The sequence below is a fragment of the Coptis chinensis genome, chromosome 8 (genome assembly GCF_015680905.1).
Source record: "Coptis chinensis isolate HL-2020 chromosome 8, ASM1568090v1, whole genome shotgun sequence".
NCBI classification, from domain to species: domain Eukaryota; kingdom Viridiplantae; phylum Streptophyta; class Magnoliopsida; order Ranunculales; family Ranunculaceae; genus Coptis; species Coptis chinensis.
In genome coordinates this window covers 22976577-22992133 of record NC_141463.1, presented here as the reverse complement: position 1 = coordinate 22992133, position 15557 = coordinate 22976577, and the positions used below count along the sequence as shown (strand labels likewise).

The 15557-nt window shown below is 35.4% G+C and overlaps 1 pseudogene; it reads left to right on the top strand.

The window, feature by feature from the left end:
- Nucleotides 1–6074: 6074 nt before the first annotated feature.
- Nucleotides 6075–6711, top strand: LOC147480576 (putative ubiquitin-conjugating enzyme E2 38 pseudogene; annotated as a pseudogene).
- The last annotated feature ends 8846 nt before the right edge of the window (nt 6712–15557 follow it).

Here is a 15557-nt window from a genome sequence, read left to right as displayed (position 1 = left end):
ATGTAAACTATTACTATTCTTATAAATGGTAATAGTCGACTGCTTGAGTTGGCATGAACATTAGAGAATGCAACATGTTGCATCTCTAAATACCTTTTATATTTTGTTACTTTTCTTTTAATACATTTTAACTTACCCAGCAAAAAAAAAAATTGTGGTGCAAATAACCCATGAACACAAATTGCAGAAGTTTATACAATTGGGCATAAGCGGCAAAGTTATCTGGCTTCCTGATTCTTTCACCAGATTTAGCACAACATTTAATCTTTCTGCAAAGGTCACCGGGATTTGATTCATTAAATGCATCAGCTATGTCGAGCTCCAATTTTAAACTACTCATTGCAAAAAACGCATTCAAGGAAACTAAAACTTCATATTAACCACTTGTATAGATACAACTTGATTTTACTTGTAGATCAATAATAAACAAGCAAATGTACCATCATATATGTCTACACAAACAAAGTTCCTAATCTAATCAAAACTAAACCAAGCTCAGAGAGGACGATTATTTCCCAAGGCATGGAATTCACCTAGGATTAGGTAGGCGGCTGTTAGCAGCGGAGACCCTGGAGCCCCATTCAAGCAGCCTTGTGGCAGATAATCTCAATGAAGCACAAACAATCCTTCTTTGCTCTTATTGCTATCTCAATTGCTTCCACAAGCTCTTCCTCATATCGAAGATCTAAATGTCTTGTACAACTTCTTCTTGTTTACATTCTGTTATAATGACTGAAAACCAATTAATAACAAAGATCATCTATGCAAAATTTAAAATGCAGAATTGTATTACTATGCAAATTTAAGAATGCAGAGTATAAATACTATGCAAATCTAAGAATGCAAAGTAAAAGTATTATGCAAAGTTAAGAATGCAGAGTAAAAATACTATGCAAAATTAAGAATGTAGAGTAAAATTACCACCACACATTACACAAACATGAAAAAGCAAATAAAAAATACTGTGCAAATTTAAGAATGCAGAGTACAAATACTATGCAAATCTAAGAATGCAGAGAAAAAATACTATGCAAAGTTAAGAATGCAAAGTACAAATACTATGCAAAGTTAAGAATGCAGAGTAAAATTACCACCACACATTACACAAACATGAAAAAAGCAAATAAAAAATACTATACAAATTTAAGAATGCAGAGTAAAAACAACTACAAAAATATAAAAATGCATAGTAAAACTACTACATACACAAACATAAAAATCTAAAGTTGAAATTGCAAAACTATGAAAACTTGAACTAATTTTAACAAGATCGATTTGGTTTGTTCGTAGTTTTTGGAGCAGCTATCTTCTCAATTTTATCTCCATCTCTTCTAGAACTTAATTGAAGGTTTGATTTTAAGAATGCAGACTAAAACTACTACGCAAATATAAGAATGCAGAGTAACCACAGACTACATCTTCAGAGATTTTGTGAATTTAGTCTGCAAATATAAGAATGCAGACTAACCACAGACTACACATTCAACTTCAAGACTAAAACTACTATACAAATATAAGAATGCAGAGTAACCACAGACTGCACATACAACTTCAAGACTAAAACTAATATGCAAATATAAGAATGCAGAGTAACCACAAACTACATCTTCAGAGATTTTGTGAATTTAGTCTGCAAATATAAAAATGCAGACTAACCACATACTACACATTCAATTTCAAGACTAAGTGGTTGTTTGTTTTTTTCAAGTTCAGCATTAAGAGGCGATGAATAACTTAAATTCAGCATTTAGAGGTGTAATAGTTGTTTGATTTTTCACTTTTGATTCAGCATTCAGTGGTAAATTTCAAATTCAGCATTCCGCGATGCAATCAGCGCTGAACGCTGAAGTTAATTACTTAGAGCAATTGTTACCTGTTATACCCTTTCTCTAAACACCAAATTTTCATAGTGCGACCATTGAATCTCTTTAATTAGTGAACTTCAAAAGTCCAAAGCCTTCATATACTTGCTTTGATGTTCTCTTATTTCCCCTCCTTCATCAACATGGATCTTTTAAATTGCTCATCTTTAAGCTTGATCTATTCTGGGAGAATCCATCCAACTACCTCATTCTTAATCTTTTTATATATTAGTGAATTGACGCAAAATAATCTTCACAGGGAAATGGTCGATAATGGAGTGTGGTCTCCTGGTTTTCTATCTAAGAAGAAAGACATCGAGAATGGATCTAATTTGAGACGGTGGGTTTGATTTAAAAGTCAGACTTTGCTATCTTAACATGACTTCCATAATTGATGCTCATTTATGGTGTTATAGCCATTTGTAAAATTGAAAATCACATGTTTTTCATGTTAAATAAACGTGCTATTATTATTATTTGTATTTCCAATATATTCTTTATTAAACTTGTAATGTAAGAAAACATTGTAAATTCAATGGGTAAAATGGTATGAACCACTAACGTTCAGCATTCAACACTAGAAAAAAAAAACAAAAATTTTTTAGAGTTCAGACATTCAATATTCAGCAATCAGAGGGTTGACACATTTAGCCTTTAGTATTCAGTATTCAGAGGCTTAAAAAAACAAACGACCCCTAAAACTACTATGCAAATATAAGAATGCAGAGTAACCACATACTACATCTTTAGAGATTTTGTCAATTTAGTCTGCAAATATAAAAATGCAGACTAACCACAGACCACACATTCAATTTCAAGACTAAAACTACTATGCAAATATAAGAATGCAGAGTAACCACAGACTACACATTCAACTTCAATACTAAAACTACTACGCAAATATAAGAATGCAGAGTAACCACAGACTACATCTTCAGAGATTTTGTGAATTTAGTCTGCAAATATAAGAATGCAGACTAACCATAGACTACACATTCAACTTCAGTAATTAAATTACATGGAAGATGCTTACCCATGCAAATGATGAGAAATATAGACACTTTGGTGGAGAACATCCAATTAGCTTCACCACTTCCTTGGGGAGGTGGAAGAACACATACCAATCAATAATCTACCATAAACAGTAAGAAAAATAAGTAAATTGCAAGTTTTTTCATTTCAAAATATTTGAGTAATCTTTTGTCGAGAAATAAAGAGAGTTTATGGTGGTGTTGGGAAATAGAGAGAGAGTAAAGAGAGGCGAGGGTTTATGGTGTGAGGAAAAAATTTCAAATGTGAAAAATATGGAAGAGAGGCTAGGGTTGTTTACGGTGGTGTTGGGATAGTTTTCGGGGGTATTTTTGTCAGTTTATTTTGTTTTAGAAAATAGGGGTGTTTTGTTAGTTTGTTCGCATACGGAGAGGTTTTATGTAACGATTTTTTGGTGAGAGAGATTAAACCCAAAATCTACAAAAAAATTCACCTTTATCATTCTCAATCCCCTCATTCTCTTTCTTATCACAAAATTCCATTTTTTTTGGGTCCTATTATTGACGGACTCCATATTGTGTTGGGAAGACCCAAAAAAAACAATTATTACAAGTGTGCCATTGGTCTCAAAAAGTCTAAAAAAAACAATTATTACAAGTGTGTCATTGGTCCCAAAAAATTGAATTCGAAAACCCCAAGCTTAAACGACATGGCAAGGTCGTTCATTGTGCAAACCCAACGATGTGGCCACACCGTTTGGATTGAGTCCCCAACGATGTGGCCACATCGTTTGGAATAAGTCCCAAACGACTTGGTCACATCGGTCAAGAGGCCAAAAAATAGAACTTTATATTTTTTCAAAGTTCAAATCCCAAACGGTATGGCCATATTGTTGGGAACTTAGTCCAAACGGTGTGGCCATATCGTTGGAGACTTAGTTCAAACGGAGTGGCCACACCGTTTAGGATTTGAACTTTGAAAAAATATAAAGTTCTGTTTCTTGGCCTCTTGACCGGTGTGGGTACATCGTTGGGGACTCAGTCCAAACGATGTGGCCACACCGTTGGGTTTGCACAATGAACGACCTAACCGGGTCGTTTAAGCTTGGGGTTTTCGAATTCAATTTTTTGGGACTAATGACACACTTGTACTATTTGTTTTTTTTTTGGACTTTTTGGGACCAATGGCACACTTGTAATAATTGTTTTTTTTTGTCTGCCCAACACAATATGAGGTCTGTCAATAACAAATACCTTTTTTTTTTTTTTTTTTTATCACTTTAGTTTACATTAATTTTATTATCGAAAAAAAAATTACATTAATTTTGAATGGAGAAAAAAAATCCATATGATTATCTATCTATTGACTTAAACAAATGTTTAGATGATTATCTATCCAAGTGCACCCAATTCATCTTTTTTTGGGAGTTAAGGTTTATTTTTCTTTATTTTCTTTCTTTCTTTGGTTAATTTGTTTGTAGAAATATAGGCAAGTTTTTTATTTATTTGTTATTTTGGTTTTAGTCATTTAATTAGATATGTTATTTGGTATTAATTTATTTCTATGTTGCTTTTTGAATTTTAGAAAGAGAATAGGATTTTGATGTCGTAGGAAAAGGAGTCTCAAGGGAGTTATTGAAGGAGTAGAACTACTCTTGTTACTCTTTATAAAAATACCCTTAAGGGGAAAAAAAAAAAAAAAAAAGAGAATAAGGAATTAGGATGTTCTAAATATGGTTTATAAATTCTCTGTTATATATTGTTTCCTCAAAATCCCAACGTAGCTGGTGAAGCCGTGTTTAGAGATCACAACAAGGTAAGTACCATATGTCATCTCCACCCTAGCTTCCTCTTTTTGTTATAGGTGATATATAGGTGATGATAGTAAGCATAGTCTTAATTGTTGGAAAACCTAAGTGTGAATAGAAAGTAGTCCCATACATGAAAGATGATGTACTTGAACAACTTTAAGAAGTTGGTCTAGTGGTACACATTTTAGAATCCAAGATGGATGTGAAGGATTCAAACCAACCCCCCAACAAAATAGACATAGAAATATATTAAATATTTTATGATTGGGCCTTGGGGGTCTTGGACTTGTATGGTTGGGACTTAGTTTTTATTTTCGGATATCATAGACAATTATCAATTCAAGAAGCAGTTACTAACGGATACTTTTTTTATAACTGCCATTCTATTTTCTGTCTGTTATAAAACTCTTTAAACATTGTCTTGGAGAGACATGATTGAAGAGGCAAAGTGACTCCTGGAACAGACATGGTGGCTGCTTGAAGAGACACTTTCGTTTTTTTTTAAACCCTTGTCTTGTTATTTCAAAAAACACTTGAGAAAGATCTCTGAAGAAGATATAAAACACTTTTGAGAGTGACAAAAACGTCCATATCTTTTCTCATTGCTGATTTCTGAAGTTTCATTGAGAGTACAAAAATCCATTAAAAAGTTCGCTACGACTTTAAAGTTGTGGTGCTATGATTTCGAAGTAACTGATTGTTGTATCTTGGGAAGACGACACGTCGACACCTGAAAAAATGTGAACACTCGAACAGGGGTGAAATTCGTCTTTAGGACATTGCATTTGCAATTCTCAATCATCAAGAGTAATTTCTTTTATTGTTATTTGTTTTATTCTATAAAACATCATCTTTTTTATTCATACTGTTATCTATAAAGTTCTGTTTTGTTCAATTATTTTCATATTGGTGGAGTATGGTTCCAACAATAACTTGATATCTAACAAGTTGCATATCTCCGTTCAAAATAATTACAGATCAATGATCAATGATCCAGGATAAACAAGCTTGTGATCTCTAGTGCACTTAGAATTTTTAGATTTGGCTAACTTTATTAAAACTTCTAATATATGAAATTCAACAAAAAGAAAATTCAATTTACACACGAAGTACTCAAAACATACTACAGTATTTAGCTTCAGGACAATTCAGCTTTACACATAAACCTCACAATTTATTTTTTTTAAGGAAAGAGTTTTTTTTTTTTTTTTTTTTTTTTTGCAATTTCTTTTCACTTTTTCTCTCTGAAAGTGTGCATAATTGTGCAATGCAGGTTGTTGAACCAATTCTAAATGACTACAACAATGAAAATTTTCAAACAATTTGATAGTGTCTCCAATGTTTCTGATCATCACTATGTGCGCTCAAATCTTAATGGAAAGAAAATCAAAGCAAAACTGACAAAAACAATAATGAAAGAGTGGAAGATCCTCGAGGAAAATCTCCCTGAAACAATCTTTGTACGAGTCTACGAAGAGAGGATTGATCTTCTGAGAGCCGTAATTGTTGGACCTCCAACCACTCCTTACTATAATGGTCTCTTCTTTTATGTTTTCTGCTTCCCTAAGGACTACCCAGCTCGACCGCCTACTGTGTACTATCACTCTTTTGGCATGAGACTGAATCCCAATTTGTCTACAAATGGTTATGTATGTTTAACAGTTTAAGCTTCTTAAACACAAGGAACGGACCAAAGTGGAACAAATCTGAATCTACCATATTTCAAGTCCTGGTTTCGCTTCAAGCACTTGTTCTCAACGAAAAGCCATATTTTACTGGGCCATTTGTTATTAGTGGAATGGGAGGTAAGAAGGCGTCCTTGGCTTACAATGAAAATGCCTGGGTATTGAATTGCATAGCAATGAAGCATTTGATGAGTAGACCCCCAAAGGATTTTGAGTAATTTATCAAGGAGCACTTTCGTGAACAGCACAAACCATCCTACCAGCTTGTACGGCCTATATGGCTGGACAGGTGAAAGTTGGTGACATAGTACCAACTCAAACCCCTTCGCCTTCACTACAAGTTGTAGTCTACAACAGAAAATAGCTTTAATGGCTCTCAAAAAACGCCATGACTGACTTCTGATAGCTTACTAGCCCATGCTATTTTTGGTGGAAAGCAAAGATGGCACTTTTGGCAAGCCATGACTGCTGAACCACTTATAGCCTGCTTTGCACGCCATTAATAAAATATACCAATAGCCTAAAGTGCAAGCTATCACTGTCTTGTTATTTATTTTATTTTTTTGGTCCTGCAGTGGCCTCTGAAACCTGAATTACCCTGTTCACTATAAATATTGGAATTCAAATATTTGTAAAGACAACTGAAACCCAAATTCTAATTGTATTGATCACTGAAACCATAATATGCTCATATGTATCTATCCTCCAATCCTCCAATCATAACAAAGACAATAACAAAAATCTGATATTAAAATGTTTTTCGAAGCTTGAAAAACAACATTAACAATATCAGGAAGTAACAAACAACAAGCTCCACAGGAGTCCGCCTACAGTTCCAGCAAGTAACAAATAACCAGTGGGTCAACCAAAAATGTCAGCAAGCAACAAGCTCCACATAGGTCAGCCTACAGTTCCAGCAACTAACAAATCACCAGAGTAACAAAGTAACAAAGCTCTTAAACAAGTAACAAAGCTCTTAAGCAATACCCAACGAATTGTCTTCAACAATTGGAAAAATATAAATATTTCAATCTATAGTAATATATGCTAACTGAAACATTTGAACCTCAATCTATAGTACTCTCAGCAAAAGTGATGTTTAAAGTCGTATAAATTCTAAAGTCAAAATGACCCGTGTCAAATACTCTTTCAAAAGTCTCTTTAAATGTATCCCAGTTCTTACTTAATCTCTGAAAACTTCTCTTCCACAACACTTGCTTCTAAAGCATCACCTATATGAATCAAAAGCCTAGTCGGGTTTTGTTCTTTGAGCTTTGAAAGCTCGAAAAACTCTCTTCCGACTGATATTACTGATGGATCAAGTTCATATCCATGAATATTAACATCTGGGTATAACTCTAAAAACAGTAATGCTAATACAGAAGAACCAACTCATATACTCCTTTTCCATCTTCTCACGTCACTTGTCACAGTCCGAATTTCTAAACAATTACAAAGTTAATATTTGAAATATAAATATCTCAAACATCACTCGGTTCAATTGTCTAAAAATCCAGGCTATGACGGGGTGAATACAACACATGTCAAAACCTAAAACCCCCATCATACAAGAATCAACTTAAATTAAAATAATCCCAACAATTATCCGCCATTAATTTATTAAGATATCATCATGTCCAAACAAAACATCAAATAGACTCTCTGAATAAATAGTCCTTACTACCATGTTCTCATGTCATGCTGAAAATATAACTACGTTATTACATCCTTTCAATAAGAATCAGACCTAACAAAACTAACGGACTGCTCCAGGTAAGAATCCAATTCACACGCCGCGGTTCCACTGCCTTCCACCTATGTTCCCAAGAACACACCCACGTTACCAAAACAAAGCAAACATGGGTCAGCAAAATTGAATTTGCTGATATGAGCAGACTAACCATATATAAACATTTCCAATCTTTACTTATCCAACTAACACTTTAATTCTATCATAACCTAATCATTCTCAGCTTGGAAGACAGGTAGTTCCGTCATCTCAACCGGCATAGTTTCTTTCCAAGCAAAACTTCCATTATATTAACTCATTCTAATAACTCGTTTTAATATCTAAATAATTGAATTACAACTTACTGATATCCACTGCTGTATAAGGGTAGGACCGCGTCCTTGCACAAAATATTATTAAGTCCTACCCTCCTGCAAAATAAAGTTAGAACTTGTATATAACATATGTAGATATCCTATATGTATTCAAAAGTAAGCCCAAACACACTCGCATAATCAAATCAATTTCTCTTATCAATTAATTAATTACTTTTCTTATACACCCACCCTTTAATACCTACTCCACGATTTGCACTCCATACATTTGCCAAATCACATATTTCTGTGTGCCTCTCTCCCACCGAATACCACCATATCATAGCCACCTCTGGGCTTTCATACACATATTTCACAGCCTCTTTGGGCACAAAACTCAGGTCATTCATGGCACATTCAATGAATACCTTAGGTCATTTCCGCCACATTCAAGGAATACCTATCATATTACTAACGGGCCATTCATGGCACATTCAATGAATGCCCTGGGTCATTCCTGCCACATTCAAGGAATACCCAACCCTACATTCCCGTACACTCAAGGAATACAACTAATCCGCAAGGCGAATACCTTAGTTCCTCTTTAGGGCAGTCCAAACAATCTGGTCATTCATGGCACATTCAATGAATACCCGGGTCATTCATAGCATATTCAATGAATACCCTTATATAACGCTAACGGGCCATTTATGGCACATTCAATAAATGTTCACCTATCATATGACATCATCAGTCATAAAACTCAATTCCAAAACTTGAGGCGTGGAGAGTTCTAAAAGGGTGCGGTAAATTAGTTTACGCATTATTGAACTTTATTGCATATATTATTTCAGAGAACAAAGGAGTATCTTGATTCATGTATTTTTGGTTTACGCGTTATTAATTTCATGGATGTATAAGTGTCATAACGTTGTGTATCATAAAAGACTGACATATCACAGAGTAGTAAATACACGTACACAAGTATATTTAGAAAGGTCTTAGCCTAAAGTCAAGCATGCTAATAATCCTAGACCTATCCTAATAGACCGAATCATAATCCGAGGTAAAAGTCAAATCTTGGTAAACTGGTCAAAGTTAACCTCGTCAATCAAATAAAGTCAACTCGCCAATGGTCAATAAAGAATCAACTAGCCAGGTCAAATGATCAACCAGACCTAAACTCCTTTAACCCAAAAGCCCAACTCCTAAGGCCCAAAGTCTAAACTTAAGTCCAAAAAAAAAATTCAAAAATTCAACATTCAAGCCCACCCACAAAATTCGGGCCCAAGCCCAACAAAACCAAAAAAAAAACTTCACTGTTCATCTTCCTCACCAACGCCTCCACCACCACAGCAGCCACCACAACCACCACTTGCCACCACTATTAAACCACTCGATTTTAACCCTCACAAAAAACCCCATATGTCAATACCCTCCAATCTCGATTCCCTCACACTTCAAAAATCGCATCCCACGCCATTAACGCTCCTGTGACAGCTTCACCATCACTCAAACACTAGCCAACCACACCGAAACCACTCGGTTTCAATCCCCAACTAAAACCCCAACAATATTGTGTAATCAAACTTGCTTTTTCCCCCACTCTTTACCATCGCGTTTTGACGGCCATTAATGCTCTGTCAGAGCTTCACAGCCCTCAAACAACAATCATTCACTACCCATCATTCCCCGACAACCCACAAATCCTAATCCAACCCAAAACAACAACCATATAAGTTAAATCCCACAACAAAAAGAGTTCAAACCAAATCCAGGACGATTTCTGTTGTTGGGCTTACGCCGCCATTAACAGCCCATAAAGCTTTACCAATTCAATTTCATAGTCTCGCAAATCAATATGTTAACATGTTTATCAATTTGATAGAAAAACGACAGAAGAATATCGCAGAACAAAAATACTGAGTGGAAAACTAGGTTTTTTTCTTCATACCCGTAAAACTGTAAAACTCTAGGTTAGGTGAAATAGAAAAAAATAGAATATAACTACTCACTGTTTTAAAACCGAACAGCTTCCCGAAAGCGAAACCCCGAAAGACCGACGTCGACTGTCGCGCGAAAAGATGATCTTCCTCGTTCAAAACCTTTTTAGTAAAACTCTTTTTTTTTTTCTAAAACTCTCGCTGTGTTTCCCCCCCAGAAACTCTACGTGAGAAAACACCCCTTTTTTTTTATTGGTTTTAAAAACCTTACCGAAACACAAGGATAAAACTTATCTAGTTACTTACGGGACTTTTATCCCTAAGATGATAGTTATCATATAACTATTTTATCTATTTCATTATTATTATTATTATTATTATTATTAATACTACTATTATTATAGGAAAAGCAAATAAAAGACGGGGTGTTATATCACACACTCTCTCTCTCTCTATTCAATTTTGCCGAATAAAAGTCCTAGTTTGAAATAAAGTTCAAACAGACCCCAAGTTTTACTCCCTTCAAGGCCAAAAAACTACTAAGGTTATGCTAAAAGTAAGAGAACTTGAATGTTCAAAATCCATCAGCATATAGTTAAACTGTTTCAACATGCTCTCACTACTCATGTTTGAATTAGCAATATTAGCATCGATATAACAAAATGAAATCAATAACCAAATGAAATCAATAATGAAATAATCTAGCAATCGAAATAACATAAATAAAATGAGTTCAAACTGCAATGACTCAATCGAACAATGAAATGAAATAAATATGAAATATGTATGTTACCAATAAATCAACACGAACAGCTCGAAATCTCCTCGAATTTGATGAAGAAAACAGATCGATCTGCTCGAAATTCAATTTGATCTACATAAAAATATAAGAAATTAGTAATTATCACCATTGAAATCCCTAATTATCAATTTATCACCATTGAAATCCCAAATGATCAAATATGAAATTTTTAATTTTTACTCGCCTCATTTTTGCTTGGTTTCTAAGAAATGAGTTTCTCTCTCCTTTTTTATTTTGAGACAAAATAGAAATGGGGTTTCTCCATTTTATGTGAGTAAAGAGTGAAAAAGAGGAAAAAGAAAATAGCGACACTTGATTTTATTGGTTTTCTCGATTTTATGGTCTCAAGAGTTTGGAAACCCGGGGAGTGATTTGTGTTTGTGATTTCTTTTGGGTCTTATTACCAACGGACCCATATTGTGTTGGGCAGACCCAAAAAAAACAATTATTACAAGTGTGTCATTGGTCCCAAAAAGGCCAAAAAAAAAAATTATTACAAGTGTGTCATTGGTCCCAAAAAATTGTTTTGTGTTGGGCACATCCCAAACCAACGTGAATTTCCCCTTTTCAGCCCTTCTCTTCTATTCTCTTCCACCATCCTAAATCTTAAACAATGAAAACTATATCCTAACACTAACATTAAACACTAGGGCTGAATATGCACGTGACTAGGGCTGAATATGCATGTGTACAGTGGCTGAATGAGAAAATTCGAAAACCCCAAGCTTAAACGACCCGACTAGGTCGTTTGTTGTGCAAACCAAACGGTCTGGTCACACTGTCTGGACTGAGTTTGGAATTTGGACTTAGAAAAATCCCTAATGATATGGTCACACTGTTTGGGATTTGAACTTTGAAAAAATATAAAGTTCTGTTTTTTGGCCTCTTGACCGGTGTAGGCACATCGTTTGGACCAAGTCCCAAATGGTGTGTCCAAGTCATTTGGGATTTAGCCCAAACGATGTGACCACACCGGTAAGTTTTTTTCTAAGTCCAAATCCCAAACGATATGACCACATCGTTTTGGACTTAGTCCAGACGGTGTGACCAAACTGTTTGGTTTGCACAACGAACGACTTAGCCGGGTCGTTTAAGCTTGGAGTTTTCGAATTCAACTTTTTGGGACCAATGACACACTTGTAATAATTGTTTTTTTTTTTACTTTTTGGGACCAATGACACATTTGTAATAATTGTTTTTTTTTGGTCTGCCCAACACAATATGGGGTCCGTCAGTAACAAATACCTTTCTTTTTTAGGTTTCACTTGCAGCACGCTATTTTTTCAGAGTATTGGGCGCCCACACGAATTAGATTGGGCAGCCTCTAACCCAAGCCCAAACAGCAAAGTCCAAAAGAAAGCCTAGTACACCCCACACCTAAATCGCGAAAACCGGGAAAACCTTTTCAACCGGTATCATCTCTCTCGCGCACTCACTCACAAAAAAACCAAAGATCAAAAACCAAAAACCGTACTTTTTCTCACCAATTCGAGTTTGGGCAACCACCATTCGAGTTTAGGCAATTCAATTTGAGTTTGGGCAACCACCATTTGAGTTTGGGAAATTCAGTTTGAGTTTGGTCAACCACCATTCGAGTTTGGGCAATTCAGTTTGAGTTTGGGCAACCACCACGCGTTTACTCTCATCTCTTTGAGTTTGGGCAACACTCGTCTACTACATGTATTTTGTAAATCAATTATATAACTTGTTATGTTATTGTTGAATAATTTGTGGTGTGTTGATTATGGTGATTTAATTATACAAAACGAACTACTATTTGAGAAAACTTGAAACGACCCGGTGAGGTCGTTTTGAAAAAGCACCAAATGACTCAGTGAGGTCATTTTGGAAATGGCCCAAACTTTGAATGTTTTTTTTTCTTTTTTTTTTTTTTTTAATATTCTTGAATATTCTTTGTATTGTTGAATAATTTGTGGTTTCTATTGTTGATTATTATACAATGCAAGTTGTTTGGACTCCAAAACGACAAATTATACAATGCAATTTGTGGTTTCTATTGTTGATTATTATACAATGCAAGATGAATAATAAAATCGGTATAATGTATAAAGAGGTGAGAGATATTTTTGGGTATAGTGAGGGAGTCTTGGCTTTGAAACTTCGGGGTTATAAAAAATTGGGTTTGAATGCACCTACTGTTGTTAAGTTAGTAAATTATAGTCCATCGCTATTGGTTGGTGCTGTTAATGAGAATTTTGTCAAAGTTGTTGAGAAGTTGAAGGTTCTAGGAGTTAGTAATGATTGGTTTGTGGCAAATTTGTCATAATCTTAGTGGTATACCAATTATGACATTTGTTTCGTTGCGAAGTAATTCTTGTTGGAATTTTTGGAAGCTTGGAAGTGTTGGAACTGTAATAGTAGTATTAAAAATTAGAATATGATTTAGATTTGATTAAACTTATTATAATTACTAATACTCGTTTTATTTTATTTTTTTGTAGCAATGGATCCTCGATCAAATAATGTGAAGAATGTAGCGAAAACTACATTCAAGATTGTGAAGAAGTTGTTAGGCAGCAGTTCCTCTAGTGGTAATGCGGTTGAAAGAAAGAGACAAAGGGGAGAGGGCTTAACGACATCAGCGCGTAAAGGGGACCACAAAAAAAGAGATTCCTGAAGTTCATTCATCGAGTGAAGATAGTGTAGATAGCGATAACAATTTAGGTTTAGATGTAAATATGGATCATAGGAAGAGTATAGTAGAAGAGGAGAGTGAGGAAGGGGAAAAGGAGGGTGATGAGGAAGGTGAGGAGGGGGAAGAGGACGGTGATGAAGAGGATGACAATGGGGATGAAGAGGAGGAGCAAGATGATAATGTTGAAGAAAATGTGGTAGAAGTCGTATCACTAGTGGAAGAAGCACCTCTAGTATTGGATTTTGTGAGAAAATCCAATGATGATTTGGAGTTCAAAAGAGGTGAGTATGGGGGTGGCCCGTATGAGTCAGAGTTGTTGTATGACTATGCGGTGCATGTCATTCGCGATGTTTGGGAGAAGAGGGTAATATTTTGATTTTCTTTAGTACTTTGATTTTCTTTTACAAAATATTTTGTTTCTGCTAATATATATCTAATGCGTGTTTAGTTGTTTCAAGAGGATCGCGGAGCGTTGAAGTGTTTTTTGCACTTAGCAAAGTTCTGCCAGTGGGATTTTATGAATGAATTTAGAAGGTCTCCGAGGTTTGCCCTTGAGCTGAGAAGGACTGGGTTGTATGATCTCGTGTTAAGTTATCACGAGCATATGGATCCACCATTGGTCTCTGTGTTTGTGGAAAGGTGGCATCCGGAGACCAACACCTTCCATATGCCATTTGAGGAGATGGTTGTGACTTTAGACGATGTTGTGTAAATCTGTGGAGTCACAGTTAGAGAAAGAGCGGTGCAAGGGGATAGTGAGTTGAACTTACAACAATCGATAAATCTCATACACCGTGCTCTGGGTCTCCCCATTTCTTTGATTAAGGCGGAGATAAAAGCTAGCAAGTTCACTTCAAAAGTAAGGCTAGAATTCCTCCGGAAGTATTTTGCTAACAAGGTTCATGATAACCTCATATGTGACGCTGCTGGGAAGGTGGTGGAGAAGGCCGGCCTCGAGTTTGCAAGAAGTCCAACGGGCTGTCAGAGCTTTTATCATATTTTTCTTTAGATGTGCCGTTTTTACTGACAAGTCTGGGACTGGAGTGCCTCTATGTTATCTGAGGTCGTTGTTGAAATTCAGTGAGATAGGAGAGTATGCATGGGCAACAATTTTGTCATTTTTGTATAGAGGTCTTGGGGCTGCCACATGTGCAAAGGTGAAAGGGGTTACAGGCTATATGACTCTTCTACATGTATAACTATTAGTATTTTAGAGATTATTTTTAATGTTAATTTTATTACTCTATCAATATGTTAACTATGAGTACTTTTCGGTATTCAGACCAATTCCAAACATGGACTATAGCTTGTCTCAGGCGCGTGCTCATAGACACACAGTAGTCGCTCTGCACTATGATGATACAACGCATACATTGCAGTATTATCGAGCGATACTTGATGATATAAATTGTTTCAATGTAAGTATTTAAGTTTGTTTATATATATATATATATAAACATTGGAGTTGTTAATGACACATTTGATTTTGTTTCAGGTTGATTGGCATCCCTACAATAATGTCAGAGCTACAAGCCCGATCGATGACATTAGATTTTTTGAGGGATTAATATGTTTTTTCAACATTGTCGAGCTTTACACTGTCGCAAAGGTTGTGCATCAGTTGGGTCACGTGCAGCTTATACCCGTAGATCCTCCAATACTAAATTGGAGGACAAGAATTGTAGCAGGACGCGGGTATGAAGTGAAATAGACTAATATTGGGCTAACTTACTAGGAGTCATGGCAGAATCATGTGATCCAACCCT